Genomic DNA, 16687 nt, shown 5'->3' with positions numbered 1-16687 from the left:
CTTCCTCTGTTCCCTTGCCTTCAATCTCCGTAGCACCCTGTGGGCCCAGCTGCTGAGGGGCTGGCAGACATGGGCCCAAGTGTGGACTTGGGTATGGCAATGCAGCACTGGCTTGGGTATGGCAATGCAGCACTGGCTGGAGGGCAGCCAGGAATGGAGACTGAGCTGGACTAAGCTTTGGCATGGACTGAACTGCATTATACCCTGTAGATGCTGAGCCAATGGCACAGAATTTTTGGACCCTGCCCCTTCTTTTGGGCTTGGTGAAGACAAGGCTGACCTTCTTCCACAGCGGGACTGAGCTGAGCCACCTGCCATGGATGAGACACCAGGAACCTGGGGCAGTCTTTTATTTCTACTCTAATAAATCTTACACTACACTTCATCCTCCTATGCTGGGTCAAATACTTTTCTCATGACTTTGTGGAAGAGCCCTTTTTCCACTATCAACACCCCCACTCTAAATTCCCAGGCTAGCCCAGCCACGGTGACCTATGAACCAGGAGGTCACAGTTTGATTCCTGGTCAGGGCACATGCCTGGGTTTTGGGCTTGATCCCCAGTAGGGGGCATGCAGGAGGCAGCCCATCAATGGTTCTTTTTCATCATTAATGTTTCTATCTCTCTCCCTCGCCCTTCCTCTCTGAAATCAATAAAAATATATTTTAAAAAATAAATTATCAGACTAAGCTTGTGTACCTGACTGAAGGGGTCCATTGGTCTGCATCAAAGCCCAATAAAACATGAATAGGAGTTTGCAGCCAAGAAAGTAAGGATTTATTAAGAACATGGTGTCATGCCTGGAGTCATTGGTAGCTCACACTCAAAGACCCGTCTCCCTGATGGCTTCCCAATAGCTTCCAGAGGATGGATTATATAGAGGGGAAAATCATTAATCATGGTAACTAATAGAGTTAAAGTTGTGGTCACTACTGATTGGTGGTAGGGGTAGTGGTAATTGATCACAGCATTTGGTCTTGATGTTAGCCATGGAGTTGAATCGTTCAATTTCGCAAGGATTTGCTCTGTGGGATCATTCCACTTTCCTGGCTCAGGAGCTAAAACACAACTGAGGCCAAGATATTATGTTTTGTTTGATTAAAAACTCTGTTTCAATAGTCAATAGACCCAGGACCTTGTTTCTAAGACTACTGGATGCTGACTAGACCTCACTGGACAGAATCCTGTGTTCTCCAGAGCTAGATACACTGTCAGATCCTTTGGCATTAGGAGAAATGAAAAGATTCCCGTCAACTGCACTGTCCATGGGGCTGAGGCAGAAGAAATCTTGGCGCAAGTTCTGAAGGTGCAACAGTACGATTTACCAAAAAATAACTTCTCAGATACTGGAAACCTTGGTTTTGGGATCCAGGAATACATTGATCTGGAGATCATCAGATATGTCCCAAGCATTGGTATCTATGGCCTGGACTTCTGTGTGGTGCTGGGTAGGCCAGGTTTTAGCTTCACAGACAAGAAATGCAGGACAGGCTGCACAGGGGCCAAACTCAGAATCAGCGAAGAGGAAGCCATGTGCTGGTTTCAGCATAAGTGTGATGGGATCATCCTTCCCGGCAAATAAATTCCCATTTCTATCCAAAAGGCCAATAAATGTTTTCAGTGAAATATTAAGAAAAAAAATCTAAACTGTTTGGAGTTTACAGCTACTGAAGCATTGTTAGGAACTGCTTTGATGCTGGGTTTTAAATTTGTTGATGTTGTTAGCAAGCATGTTAACCTATTTTAATGCCAAAATTTTGCTATACGCCCACAATTTATTTAAGAACTCTCCAGAAAAGGATTTGTTTGCCTTAATGAATACTGTTGGGTAAAAACACAGCATAATGAGTGAAATGGGCAGAAGCAAGCACTCCTCCACCTAAGCAAATCCAAGAAGAATGAATGTCCACTTTCAGTTGGCACATTATGAGGACTCTAACTTTTCCTTACATACAATAATTTTTTCTTTTATTCACAAGATTTCTCAGTACATTTTTCATGCAGGACAGTTTTTCAACCTTGATGTACAGTGACTGTGTAAAATTTTCCTTTCATTGGCAACCTATAATCTTTAAAATATGGTAAGCATTTTATCTATTTTGAAGGGAATATGACAATAAATCTACCAGATGGAAAATCCTGTTAAAAAGTAGAAAAGCTTTTGTAATTTACTCATTGTGGTGGTTTTATCCTTTTTTCTTTTCTTTTTCTCCCTTGGTCTATAATGAAGTTATTGCAGCAGTGCAAAATAAAATCCTATGTATGGAGAGAAAAAAAAGACTGAGAAGCTTTTAATAGAAAGCAGAATGGGGCACTGACCATGCAGATGGGAGAGGGGAATGGAGATCCCAGAAGGTGGGAAAGAATCTCCAAAAACTAAATAGAAAAACCATCTGAAAACTGGGCAGAATCACTTTACAATTCTATCTAGGATGGGAGCTTCAGTGCAGATATGGTCAAGTCCAAGAACCACACCACGCACAACCTATCCTGAAAATGACACAGAAATGGCCTCAAGCAACCCCAATCACAGCCCTGGCTGGTGTGTCTCAGTGGATAGAGCATCGGCCTACACACAGAAGGGTCATGGGTTCCAGTCTTAGTCATGGGCATGTATGTACCTGGGTTGCAGGTTCGACCCCCAGTTGGGGCATGTGGGAGGCAACCAATCGATGTGTCTCACATCAATGCTTCTCTTTCTCTTTCTCCCTCCCTCCTTCCCTCTCTTCCATTCTCTCTAAAAATAATCAATGGGGGGGAATGTCCTCTGGTGAGGATTAACAAACAAACAAAAATCCTGATTACTAAGATATGAATCTCTTAAGGGGGTAGACCCCAAGTTCCTGAGGAACATGCGCTTTGCCAAGAAGCACAACAAGAAGGCTAAACACCACCAAGAAGATGCAGGCCAACAACACCAAGGCCATGATACACGTGCCATGGCTATCGAGGCCCTCGTTAAACCCAAGGAGGTCAAGCCCGAGATCCCAAAGGGCAGCAGTCAACTTGCCTACATAGCTCACCCACGTTTGGGAAGCATGCTGGTGCGCATCACTAAGGATCTTGGGCTCTGCCAGCCAAAGTTCAAGGCAAAGGCTCAAACCAAGCCCCAGGCTGTAGCTGTGGCTGCGGCTCAGGCTCAGGCTCAGGCTCCCAAAGGTGCCCAGGCCCCCACAAAGGCTCTACGGTAGAGGCTCTGTCTGCTGATGTGATGACTGGTGTGACCCCTGGGCTGGTGTCCTCCTATGCTATTTGTATAAATAAACCTGAGGCAGAATCTATCAAAACAACAACAAACAAAGAAACAGACCAAAAAAAAAACCCCATTTCAACTTCTATTCCTCAGAAAAATACAAAACCCAGTTCTAAGGACAAGGGCAATCCACCCGCAGAGAAAAGGATATAAACAAATTAAAACATAATAACATACTGTTGAATATGTTTTGTTTTGTTTTTAGTTGTTTTCTATTGAAGATATACAGCTTACGTAACATAAAACAGAAAGAGAGGGGCTGGTTGAGAGCAAGTTGTGGTGTCTGGTCAGAAGGTAAATAATCCACAGAGCCTCTATGACCTTTGCCACTTCTTTCCTCCACATATTCATGCATGAAAATGACTCAGCCAGAACACTAGTGGCTTATTTTTAGAAGGGGCAATAGAGCCAGTTGAAAACTTAAGCATAGTAACCATTGCCAATCAACAGCCTCACACATCAGAAGCAGGGAACAGGCACTAGTGTGTTCATTTCAGTTTTATATGTGTGACTGAAAGGGAACCAGAGAGCCTGCCTCTTTCAAGATGTGTATTTGCTCTTTCCTTCTGCACAGCGCTAGAAATCCCTGGCAGGGGAGTTTCTTGTCTGGCCACGAGATTTCAGCATTAGGAGGCCCCTTAGTCAGTGTGGAATCGAGTCCAATTCCCACATTTTCTAACTGAGGAATCCTCCGCAGTGACGTGTCAAGTTATGCCTGTGTTGGAACAAGTATCTAGAGCTGTGAACTCTCACCTCAGTGTCCCATTCGACCTCCCTTTTTTCAAATGATTAAGTCAGAAGCCAAATGACACATCTGACATAAGGCCATGGGTCTGGAAGAAGAAGACATATCCTGGGCTGATGTCCCATTCTAATGTAATGTAAATGTTGCATACAGAGGAATAACATTCTGTTGTCCACTATCAGATGACCAGAAATCAGGATTCAAAGGGAAGTATTCTTGACTGCTTGGTAAAAATGTTAAAATTCAAAATCTCGGCCAAGCAGGAAGCCATAAATAACAGTGAGAAAGTACAAGGGGTCTGTAGTTAGCTGCTGGGGCCTGAATTGTGCTTCCGCCCCTTACTTGCTGTGATGTCTCCAGCAAGTTACTCTCTGTGCCTCAGTGTCCTCATCTGTAAAATGAGGTTGAGAATAAGAGTTCACATTTCATAGGGTTGTTCTGAAGGTTCAGAGAATGAATACACATAAAGCACTTAGGAAGTGCCTGGCACATACGTGTTTAATAAATGTAAGGGAAGATTATTAATTGTTGTAGAATTATTAGCAAGGGGCCACGCCCAACTCCTTTCCTATGGGCATCTCTTCTTACAAGTCAGTTTCTTTCTTTTTAAAAAAATACATTTTATTGATTTTTTACAGAGAAGAAGGGAGAGGGACAGAGAGTTAGAAACATCGATGAGAGAGAAATATCGATCAGCTGCCTCCTGCACACCCCCTACTGGGGATGTGCCCAAAACCAAGGTACATGCCCTTGACCAGAATCGAACCTGGGACCCTTCAGTCTGCAGGCTGACGCTCTATCCATTGAGCCAAACCAGTCAGGGCAGTACAAGTCAGTTTCAAAATCACATCTACCATATCCGTAAGGAGTCTGAATTTTCTTCTCAAGGTTTATGCAGGGATGATTTTGTTCCTTGAAAACTACAGAAGCTATGTACCAGTAAGTTCAGGGGGGAAATGGCCCAGTTGGTACTGGAAGCCTTGACGTGAGAAGAACGCTTGAAGTCACTGGACATGATTACCCTATTAAAGAGCAGCCTTCGAGAAGATTAGTGAAGAAAAAAAAGATTAGTTAACTGTCTTCAAATTAGCATGTCATATTGGGGGAGGACTAAAGGGAGGATTATAACCAAAGGTATGAAGGTATATTTTTTCTCAATATAAGAAGTATTTTTTTAGTCCTGGCCAGTGTGGCTCAGTTGGTTGAGAGTCGTCCATGCACTGAAAGGTCGCCGGTTTGATTCTTGGTCAGGGCACATGCCTTGGTTGTGGGTTGGATCCCCAGTCCGGGTGCATACAGGAGGCAACTGATCGATGTTTCTCTCGCTCCCCCTTTCTCTCTTTCTAAATATCAATAAAACATATCCTCAGGAGGAGAATTAAAATAATAAAATAAAATAAAAATAAATATGCCCTGACCAGTTTGGCTTGGCGGCTAGAGCGTCGGCCTGTAGACTGAAGAGTCCCAGGTTCGATTCCGGTCAAGGGCATGTGCCTTGGTTGCAGGCACATCCCCAGTAGGAGGTGTGCAGGAGGCAGCTGATCGATGTTTCTCTCTCATGGATGTTTCTAACTCTCTATCCCTCTCCCTTCCTCTCTGTAAAAAATCAATAAAATATATTTTTAAAAAATAAAATAAATATAAAATCAATCAATCAATCAATTTAAAAATGGTGCAAGTTTTCTTTTTGTAAAGGAAATTTCTATTTGTTAAAGGTGTCTCCCTTTCCCCTAACCAGGAAGAGGAAGACTCTTGACAACTCTTATGAATGGAGGGGGCACCCATTCATATTTGCATAACACAACTTACTAAATAACACATGTTGACCATATTTTTCCTAGTCACATTCCCATAACTTGCTTCTCCTACCCAGAAACCTCAAACCCCTTTTCCTTTTTTTAGACCAAATTCTGAAGCCACTCCTTTGGGTGGCTCATCACTGGTGCTTCCATGTGTATATGTGCCATGCATGTAATAAACTTCCATTTGTTTTTCTTTTGTGAATCTATTATTGGCTAGTCTAATTTATTGGGTCCCAGCTACAGAACCGAAGACGGGTAGAGGAAAATATTTTTTTCTACAACTGGAAAGAAATATACAAACAACAGTAATTTTTAGGTTGATAGTATTCATTTTTCTCACTTTAAGTTTCCTCCAATACTGCTCTTGTTGTGTGTTTAATAAAAACAAAACCATGACACTAACATTCATTCTGACCAGAACAAGAGTAAACTGTGGCAGAGGAAGACCCACTTCTACCAGAGGGCTTGGGCCCTTTCTGAGAGTCTTCTCGTCTGACCTGTATGAAACTGTCCTGGGGAGAGAGCGGACCAGCAGTGGCCCCGGACCTGGCTTCCAGAGGATTAGTTCAACCTGCTTTTCTCCCTTCAGTATTTCCCCTTTTTTCATCTCATTCCTGTGAAAGACTGTTTCTTGCTCTTAATAACTCCAGTTTTAGGGGGTCTTTCCAGACCGCTCTCAACTGGGCAACTCTTGGAAAATGACTAGATGCAAAACGAAGCATGGGGCTGAGGAAGAAAACAGTCCACCGTGAGGCATGCCCGTGAAAGGGCAGAGGCAGGGTCATCTGGCAGGAGATTAAACATTCCAAACACGAATCAGATTAAACTATAATTTGTGGATTAGAGGTAGAAGGTTAAAGTCCAAGAAAAAAGTGGATGAGCTGGGACTAGACTGGGAAAGGAAGAAAGAGTACAGGGTAGAATACACTCATGAGAAGAAGGCAAAGAAACTCGTGCTCACAGAATGCCACCTGATCCTCCATACTTCCTAGGTCCCTTAGAGGTACAAGGCCATTTGAATAGTTCTGGTCAATGGGCTGGAGGGAGCACAGACAGGTGTCATCCACAGGTCAAACCAACCATTTCAGAGCTCTGTGGCCCTCCAGCCCTCTGCCCTGTGGTGGCACACACAGGCTTTAGGCCGAGATGCCAGAGCCATACATTGGGAGGAACTGGGCTCCCAGAATCAGGGCAGGGGGGAACCAACCACAGGTGCTGACCCTGTAGCATATTTTGGGTAAGTGTGCTTTTATTCAGTGCAATGGATTGTCTACCACCCCCCCATTCATATGTTGAAATATTTTTTAAAATACTCACTCAAGGATATGCTTATTGATTTTAGAGAGGGGAAGGGGGGGGGGAGAAAGAGAAAGAGAGAGAGAGAGAGAGCCTCTTCTACATGCACCGACCAGGGATCAAACCTAAAACCTTTGGTGTAGCCCCGACCAGGGATCAAACCCAAAACCTTTGGTGTAGGGACAAAGTTTCAACCCACTGAGCCACACTAGAGGGAAGGGAGGTGGGTGGAGATGGTAGAGGGTATAAGGAGGATAAATGGTGATGGAATAAAATTAAATAAAAAAATAAATTTTTAAATGAAGAAAAAAAAAGAGAAAGAAACCCTAACTCCCCAGGTGATGGTATTAGGAAGCAGGGCTGTGGAGAGATGATTAGGTCACTAGAGTGGAGCTCTCATGAATGGGATTAGTGTGCTGCTAAAAAAAAAAAAAAAAAAAAATACCTGGGAAATTCCAATGAGAAGACTATAAGAATGAGGAAGGAGATTCTCACCAGACACCAAAGCTGTCATCACCATGACCTTGGACTTTTCCAGACTGTGAGAAATCAATGTCTGTTTTTTATGTAGACAAAAAAGGGGTTCTAGCCCTGGCAGGGTGGCCCAGTTGGTTTGCGTGTCATACACCAAAAGGTGGCGGTTCAGTTCCGGGTCAGGGCACAAACCTAGGTTGCGGGTTTGATCCCTGGTGGACGCAGGTACTGGAGGCAACCGATCCTTGTTTCTCTCTTTCTCTCTCTCTCCTTCCCTCCAGCTATCCCTCTCCCTTCCCTCTCTCCCCTTCATTTCCTTAAACATATTCTAGGGTGAGGATTAAAAAAGGGGGTAAGGGGATTTGCCCAGGCCAGTGTGACTCAGTTGGGTGAGCCTCCTCCCATGCACCAGGAGGTCGCCTGATTCCCAGTCAGGGCACACATTCAGCCCCAATTTGGAGAGGCTGAAAGGAGGAAGGAGAAACTTGCTGAACCAGTCTAGTATCATAATCATCATCAGTAAAGACAAAAGATACCAGGCCCATGTCAAAGACCCAGTAGCGGTCCTGGGTCTGGAGAGTCAGACCACATGAAAGCAAGAGGGAGATTAATGCTAAATCACTGCTCTGTGCCTCTTCAGTCACATAATCCTTCCCCCCTGAGAGTTCTAGTCTGAAAGACTAGACCAGGGTCAAGGCAAGTGGAGATTCGGTTACAGGCAAAGAGCCCATGTTTTTGCTAAAGGCTTTATTATATTTAAGCTTAGAAAGTGGAAACAAGAGGAGGCTTGTAAGAGAATGTAAAAATAAATGGGACTGAGGAGTTTAAGGAGAAAAGGTAAGTGGTATTAGTGTCATTGTTCTTAGGCCAGAAAATGCAGGGGAGTCAAAGGAAGGCAACATAGTTGAAAAGGAAGAAAAAAGATGAGTGATATGATCTGGGTTGGATTGTGACCCTTAAGGTCTCACTGGGCCAAGGAAATCTATGATTTCTGGGGACATGATAGTCTATGGTGCAGAGTATGGTAGTTAAGCATGTAACCCTTAAGCACAAACCCGATGGATTCACAGTCAGGCTCTGCCACTTACAAGTTTTGAGGCCTTGGCTAAATTGCTTAATCTGTCTGCGTCTCGGTTTTCCCACCTATAAAGTAGGAATTAGGATAGTGCCCAGGTGATATGGCTGTTGCACCAGACTATGTGAGTGTCTCAGGGCTTCCTTCCCCAATTAGCAAATAATGCAGGTTTCCAAAAACACTCTCCCGTCCTTCCCTCCTCGGGATGAGAGCCTTACCCAGGAGACTGAACAGGCAGTCTCCACGGGCATAGTCTAGAGCCAGAAGCAGACTGATGACTGTGTGTAGTTTTTGTGAAACAGAGGCAATTCCTTCACCAAAAGATCCTGCTGTTTGATTTGTTGTTTGACTCTGGAGTCAAAGGTGGGAGGGTTCATACTTCATTCTTGATTACGGGCCATGACGATTCCCTGGGGGCTCATTCCCAATTACTGTTATGAATGTTCTCTCTTTGCCCTGCATCCCAAGGTGCCTTTCTGCTTCTCACATGTGGGCATATTGCATTAGTTGCTCTGATTCCTTAAATAATTAATAACAGGACAGTCATGACCTGAATCAATTCTCGTCTTTGCAGGGTATTTGAGCTAGCTGTCTTGCTGGTCTCCCATTATAATTTCCTTGCACTCACGGTGATTCCCTCACGGAAGTGAGCCCTAAGAATAAAGCACTCACACAGTCAAGCAGCACACGGGTTTAGAGCTCAGGCTCTGGCATTGCAGGGATTGGCTTTCTACCTCTTCCAGGTGTCTGAACTTCGGCAAGTCACTCACTCTGCATGAATCTGTTTCCCCAACTAAAAATGAGGATTATAGTGGGATTTACCTCATTAAGTAGTTGTGCAGATTAAGTAAGTTATTACAGGTAAAGGACTTACATTTTAAAAAATTGATTTTAGAGAAAGTAAGGGAGAAAGGGAGAAAAATTGATCTATTGTTCTACTTAGTTATGCATTCATTGGTGGCGTCTTGTATGTACCCTGAACAGAGATCGAACCCGCAACCTTGGTATATTGGATGACGCTCTAACCAACTGAGCTTCCTGGCCAGGGCTAAGTAAAGTACTTTTTGCCTGGCACAAACCAATCTTGCAATAAACTTTAGCTATTATTATTAATTTATGTGTAACAAATGAATGGTAATTATTGCTCCTTTTAAAATACTGTTTAGATGACCTACAGATCACCTTTATGCAGATAATTCCCACTTCTCTGTACATAGGCCTAGCGTATCATCTGACCCCAAAATAAGTATTTTCAATTGATTACTATACATTTTCTCTCTTGTATCACCCACCATCAGATTCAACATGACACCAAATTCATCTTCTTCTGGCCGACACCCTCTGGTCTCCTTATTTCTGTTAATATCGTTATTGTTACAGTTTATTAGGTATAAAATTTGGTTACCAAAATCTAAAAAAAAACACCCAAAGAGCTGACACTTATTGTTTACTGTGTGCCAGACACTGTTAAATTTTTATTGGATTCCCTGGCTTGGTAGCTCAGTTGGTTAGAGCATCATCCTGACATGCCCAGACTGTGGTTGGATCCTTAGTCAGGGCACATACAAGAAGCAACCAATGAATGCATACATAAGTGGAACAACAATTGATGTTTCTCTTATCCTTCCTCTCTCTCTCAAATCAATAAGTAAGAAATTAAAACAGCCCTAGCTGGTTTGGCTCAGTGGATAGAGCATCAGCCTGCGGACTGAAGGGCCCTGGGTTCAATTCCAGTTAAGGGCACATGCCTGGGTTGTGGGCTCAATCCCCAGTAGGGGGCGTGCACAGGCAGCCGATCAGTGATTCTCTCTCATCATTGATGTTTCTATTTCTCTCCCTCTCCCTTCCTTTCTGAAATCAATAAAAACATATTTAAAAAAAATTAAAACAATTTTTATTGGATTACTTTATATAATCTCCACAATAATTTTTTAAAAATATATTTTTATTAATTTTAGAGGGGAAGAGAGATATAGAAACATCAATGATTGCTGGAGGCGAATTCCAGCATGTCATAATTATGCAATAAGTTCATCAAAAGGTTGATGAACCTTGAGGCTTCTGCAGGGCTGAAAATCTGCATGTTATTACCTGTTGCTGGAACAGCCGAAGGCAATTCCCCAAACCTGACCAAACCTTACCTTTGATATATATATCTGCTTTGCTATAGGGCAAAATGTGTTACTAAAAAGCTAGGGGTCCAGAGATTCGGGGAACTAAGTTACTAAAACTGAGCTCCATCTGGCTCCCCCCAACTAATGCCTTCCAAATTTCATGTCTAGTTTATTTGATTTACTCGCAGCCCCTTCTCCAGATTCCTGAATCCTAATAGATGCAGGATAACACCCCGGAAAATGATGATAATCATTGATTGGCTGCCTCCGCATGTGCCGTGATGGGGATCGAGCCCAAAACCTGGGCATGTTGCCCTGACTGGGAATAGAACCATGACCTCCTCGTTCATAGGTCAACGCTCAACCACTGAGCCAGCTGGCCAATCCACAACAATCATGGTGACAATATTACTCCCATTTAGCAAATACAGAAACTCGGGCTTAGTGATGGCTGAGTAACTTGTTCAAGGTTACATAATTACTATGTAACTGAGCCCGGAATCAACCCCCATCCTTTGAAAACAGAGCCATACTCTAACTATTGCTATGATATAGGTCTACTCTATCCCTTGTTCATTATATCTAATCAACTCCCAAATCTTGTCATTCATCCTAGTAATCTATATATATAAAAGGCTAAGCGACCATTACGACAGAACAACTGGAACGACCGGGCGCTATGACATGCACTAACCACCAGGGGGCAGATGCTCAATGCAGGAGCTGCCCCCTGGTGGTCACTGCGCTCTCACAGCGGGAGCACTGCTCAGCCAGAAGCTGGGCTCACCGCTGGAGAGTGCAGGAGCGGTGGCAGGAACCTCTCCGCCTCCCCGGCAACGCTAAGGAGCAGCGAGAATGGTGAGAGAGCAATGAGAGTGCAGAAAGACAGGCGAGAGCAGCGAGAGCCCCTGAGAGCTGAGCTGGGTGGCGCCCAACCTGGCTCAGGCTCCTCCCTGGCCACCTGCCACTTCGCACACTGCTACATCCCCCGAGGGGTCCCCGATTGCGAGAGGGCGCAGGCCAGGCTGAGGGTCCCCTCCCCCTGCACAAATGCATGCACCGGGCCTCTAGTTCTATTATAAACACTCCTTTGACCACTTTAATCCAGAAGAGCTGTTATCTTCATACCTTGATTATTGATGATGTCAACATCCTCCTAATGGGTGTCTGCTTCCAGCCTCTCCTTGTGCAATCTATCTGCCCTCTGGAATATAACTTGATTTTCTACTGTCTAAAACAAAGCTCTCCATACCAGTATTACCTTGAATAAACTGGGTCGTATCTTTTGGTCTGTTTGTATCTCTGTAAAGTGAGGGAATTAAATGGCTTTGAGGCAGGAGAGAAAGAAGTTAGGGGAAAATCCCGACAAGTGGAATGAGGAAGTAGGAGCTGACAGCCTGCCACCAGAGCCCCCACCTCCCAGCAGGATCAAAGATAAAACAGTTAATGGAAGGAAAGTCACAACCAGGCCCCCTCCCAATCAGAAGGTGGGGTCAGAATTTGGTGCCACAAAGCGAGGAGACAGCCCCCCTTACCCTTGGAAATGCATAAAATCCCAAGGACTAACTGACCACGCCCACACCTTTCCCTGGTGTTGGCCCTAGTTCACTGGGACACGTACTTTTGTACTTTCAGCTTCTTTCACAGGGGCGCTGGCGCTGAGCCCTGCCCTCTTTGTTTTTCTCTACCTGAATAAAACCTGCTTTATTCTTACTCCAATTCTTCCTTAAATCTTTCCTGGGTGAGTCAAGGACCTGGCGGTCACCTCATACAGAAAGGTCCTAGACCAGTGGTTCTCAACCTTCCTAATGCCATGACCCTTTAATACAGTTCCTCATGTTGTGGTGACCCCCAATTTCATTGTTACAAATTGAACATAATTAAAGCATAATGATTAATCACAAAAACAACATGTAGTTATATATGTGTTTTCCGATGGTCTTAGGCAACCCCTGTGAAAGGGTCGTTCGACCCCCAAAGGGGTCGCGACCCACAGGTTGAGAACCGCTGTCTTAGACCCTGAGTAGACAGGGCCAGTGCCCAGCGCCCAGCGCCCAGCGAGGAAGCAGTCGGTAAATAATTTCAACAGTTTTTTTGAGTTCTAGAATTTTGAGATGTTTCTCATGTCACTGTCCTATCCCCCAAACTCGGGTGACTTGCCATTAACTACAGCCCAGGGTCTCAACTTTTTAGACTAGCATTGGAAGTTTGTCACTAATCTGGTGGTTCATCCCTCACGGGTTAGCAGTACTCTTGTAAGAGCGTCTAATCAGTTTCTCAGACATTCCCTAACTTTCCCTGCTTGCTTTCCATTTTTTGCTCTTGGCTATTTTTCTGGTCTCGTGATACCTACAGACTTATCTATTTACCATCTTATTTTTGTATGTTGAAATCCTACTCCTCTATACTAAGTAAAATCTTCTTCATACTCTATCCACACAGCCCAGTGACCACTCTTCCTCTCTTTAAATAGTTGATATCTTAGAGCGGTTCACTAAACATTTCTCATTATTGGCCTTGGCTGGGTAGCTCGGTTACAGCATCGTCCCAATACGCCAAGCATGGAAGTTTGATCCCCAGCCGGGCACATACAAGAAGCAACCAATGAATGCATAAATAAGCGGAACAACAAATCCACGTTCCTTTCTCTTTCCCTTCCTCTCTCTCTCTCTCAAAAAAAAAAAAAAGAATTTAAACAGTACTCATTATTTTTTTAAATATATTTTATTGATTTTTTACAGAGAGGAAGGGAGAGGGATAGAGAGTTAGAAACATCGATCAGCTGCCTCTTGCACACCCCCTACTGGGGACGTGCCCGAAACCAAGGTACAAGCCCTTGACTGGAATCGAACCCGGGACACTTCAGTCCGCAGGCCGACGCTCTATCCACTGAGCCAAACCGGTTAGGGCCAGTACTCATTATTATTTTTGAAGATGAATACATTTGACTAGCAGTTTGCTTAATTGTTTTTTAGCAAAGGATGGTGGAAGGCCAGTGATCTGATGTTTGAGGAGCTTCCAAGCAGAGGTGGAAACCCCTTCCTAGGATTTCTGGAGAGGGGCCTGGTCCATATGCCCATTAAGATTACTTTTAGTTGTAGCCCTGGCTGAGCAGTTCAGTTGGTTAGACTGTCGTTCCTATAAGCCAGGGTTGTGGATTCGATCCCAGGTCAGGGCGCAAACAGGGGTCAACCAGTGAATGCATAACTAAGAGGAACAAATTGATGTTTCTCTCTCTCTCTCAAATCAATCAATAAAAAGTGTTTAAGAAGGTGACTTTTAGCTCTAAATTCTTAATGTTGTCTGATTTAGTTTGCAGAAACATTTACCAGGGGCAGCCTGGCGGGCTGGGCTGGGAAAGGAAGGTTAGGGTGGAGTCGTCTAATTAGGATGGCTTCCAGGAAGAGAGGAGACCTTCCCGTATCTACAGATCACCCCCCTTCTCCTGCACCTGCCTGGGCAAGCCCTCCCTCACCCGGATCAGCATTTAAAAGAACCTGGAACAATATAAAAAAAAATAATAATAAAAAATAAAAAGAACCTGGCTCCGCAGGTGGGTGAGGCCCAGGGGGTTGGGCGCGGCCTGTGTTCCAAAAGGCTTCTGGCTCCATCCCGGGGTCCACGCTAACCTCTCTCTCTAAAAATCAATAAACTATTCTTAAAAAAAAGGGAAAAAAAGAACCTGGCTCTAGGACCAGGTCTTGTAGTCTATCAATCAGCAGTACTGAAAGCAGCAAACTGCCTTAGCCGGTCTGGCTCAGTGGATAGAGCCTCGGCCTGTGGCCCAAAGGGTCCCGGGTTCGATCCGGGGTTGCGGGCTCGGTCCCCAGTGCGGGGCGTGCAGGCGGCAGCCGGTCAGCGACTCACTCGCATCGTTAATGTTTCTGTCTCCCTCTCCCTTCCTCCCTAAAATCAATCCAAAACAAACAAAACGCATCTCTCAGATAACCACCCAACTTGCCCCCTCATCTATGCACATCTCTTCTCCTCAGAGAGAGATTTCCTCAACCAACCTTTTAAAATGTGTAGTTAAATCCTTCAGTCGCCCACCGTCCCCTCCGTTGTTTGCTTTTTTAAAAAGAATTTACATAATGCCATATCCATTTCTTTATTGTTTGCCTCCATTCCCAACGCCACCAGCAGTACCAGGAGAGTTACTGCTATCCCCCGCAGGCTCTAGAACAGTGCCCGGCACACAGTAGGTACTCAATAAAGAAGTTGTTTGACAGACCGGAAAAGTTGAGTAAACTAAAGCAAGAAAGCGTGTCTACCTCCGAGTCAGGCGCGCGTCGACTTCACGCAAAGTATGAGCGCCACCTCGCGGGAAGCCAATTCGCTCCAGAAAGCAGGAAGCGAGTCATAGAATCTTAAAAAAGAAAGAAAGAAAAAAAAAAAAGATGGCGGCGGTCTGCCGGAAGAGCATGAAAAAGCAGTGCCGGAAGTTAAAGATCGGAAAGTTCTCCCTAGAATGACAACCAACTCACCGGAAGAACCGCGGGCAAGTGGTGTTCCATAAAATGGGCTCCCCGGTAGCAGATTTGAGCAGAAGGGTTCCGCGCGTGCGCGTGCCGGCAACCACGTGCGGCCGGGGCACGTTTCCGGTGCGGAGGACCGGAGGCGGAGTAGGAGCTGCTAGAGCTGGAAGGGTGAGAAGGGTTCAGGGTCCTGAGAGGAAGGGAGAGCAATGGGGCGGGGGAGCGGGGAGGTGCAGGGGTCCTATGAGATCTGAGAGGTGGCGAGGGGATCGGACTGGGAAGAAGGGTGGGGCCGCGCCGGTGGCAGGTGCAAACCTGTCAGCGCACGGCCCACGCCACGTGGACTCGCCTTTGTCGGTGGCTCTTGGCTGCCTTTCCCATCAGGCCGCGACTACAGGAGCTGTGCCTTGTTTGTCTCTGGTCTCGGAACTGACGCTCTAGTACGCGATTGCAGAATGAATGGCAGGGGTGTGTCCGGGTGGGCGTGGAGGGACTTCTATAGGGACTATTTCTGGCTCTTCAGCCACATTTTCTCCCGGTGAATCCATGCTTGTCTCGAGCGTTCTCCAATCATTGTACTTTGTCTCTTTTTCTTGGAGGGGCAAGGTGATTATCATTTAAGACTTTTTTTTTTTTTTTTCATTTATTTAGTGCTAGGCCCTGGCTAGGTGCCAGGAACAGACCACAGACCACCGGGGAAGACAGACACACAAACATAAGATTCAAGTGTATTGACTCAGGTGCTGTAATAGGAGGTTAACTCAGGTGCAGGAAGATAGAGCCAGGAGGTGGCTGTTATCCGCATTAGGGATTGTCTGCCAAGGTGAGGGGCCTCTTTCCTCATCTTGCGGAGGCAGAGTCGGTCTCGAATCTTCTCTGTAAAAGGAAAGATCTGGAATAGGTGCTTTCTAGGCTTCCTTCCAGCAGATGCCCCATATCAGATAGTATTACTAATGGTTCAGGTTCTCCCACAATCCAGTTTGTTGGTTAGTCAGAGTATTCATCACATTTTAGGATGTAGCATAAATTGCATGGGGATGGGGAAATCTGGATTTAGCCCTCTTTCTGGTGTTCTGGATCTATTCCCTCGTCTGTAAAGTGAAGGGGATTGAAATGAAAATAATCTCTAAAACTCCTTCCAGTTCTAATGCCATGATGTGTTAAGTAGGTCAAACCGTATTTCATATGCCCTGTACCAGATGTCACTTTCACATGATCAGTGTCATTTTGCCTCATCAGGATAATTGAGGAAGATAGTGTCTTTTTTTTTTTTTTTTTTTACATCTCCTACCTTAGTTCTGCCAAAGTATGGGGACACAGTAGACGCTCAATATAGTGTATTAAATAAAATGGGGTAGCAATGATAGCTCCTGCGTTTGCACTCTGGAATATTAGCTCATACATGAGAGGACCGAGGAGAACTGGGTTTTTACTAGGCGAGACTTGGAGTCGAC

General features: G+C 44.9%; 1 long non-coding RNA gene and 1 pseudogene across 1 annotated transcript; one reads left to right on the top strand and one right to left on the bottom strand.

The window, feature by feature from the left end:
- Positions 1–2451: 2451 nt before the first annotated feature.
- LOC102427487 lies at positions 2452–3190 on the top strand (annotated as a pseudogene).
- An 11662-nt stretch (positions 3191–14852) lies between these two features.
- Positions 14853–15865, bottom strand: LOC111823261. Its single transcript, XR_002826287.1, has 2 exons — positions 15243–15865; positions 14853–15124 (listed from the first exon to the last, which is right to left on the bottom strand). It is a non-coding gene; the product is annotated as an uncharacterized LOC111823261 (long non-coding RNA).
- Positions 15866–16687: the final 822 nt, after the last annotated feature.

Source organism: Myotis lucifugus, unplaced genomic scaffold (genome assembly GCF_000147115.1).
Source record: "Myotis lucifugus unplaced genomic scaffold, Myoluc2.0 scaffold_435, whole genome shotgun sequence".
Taxonomy (NCBI): Eukaryota; Metazoa; Chordata; class Mammalia; order Chiroptera; family Vespertilionidae; genus Myotis; species Myotis lucifugus.
The sequence above is the reverse complement of the archived record's forward strand: the minus strand, read 5'-3'. Positions and strand labels throughout refer to the sequence as shown.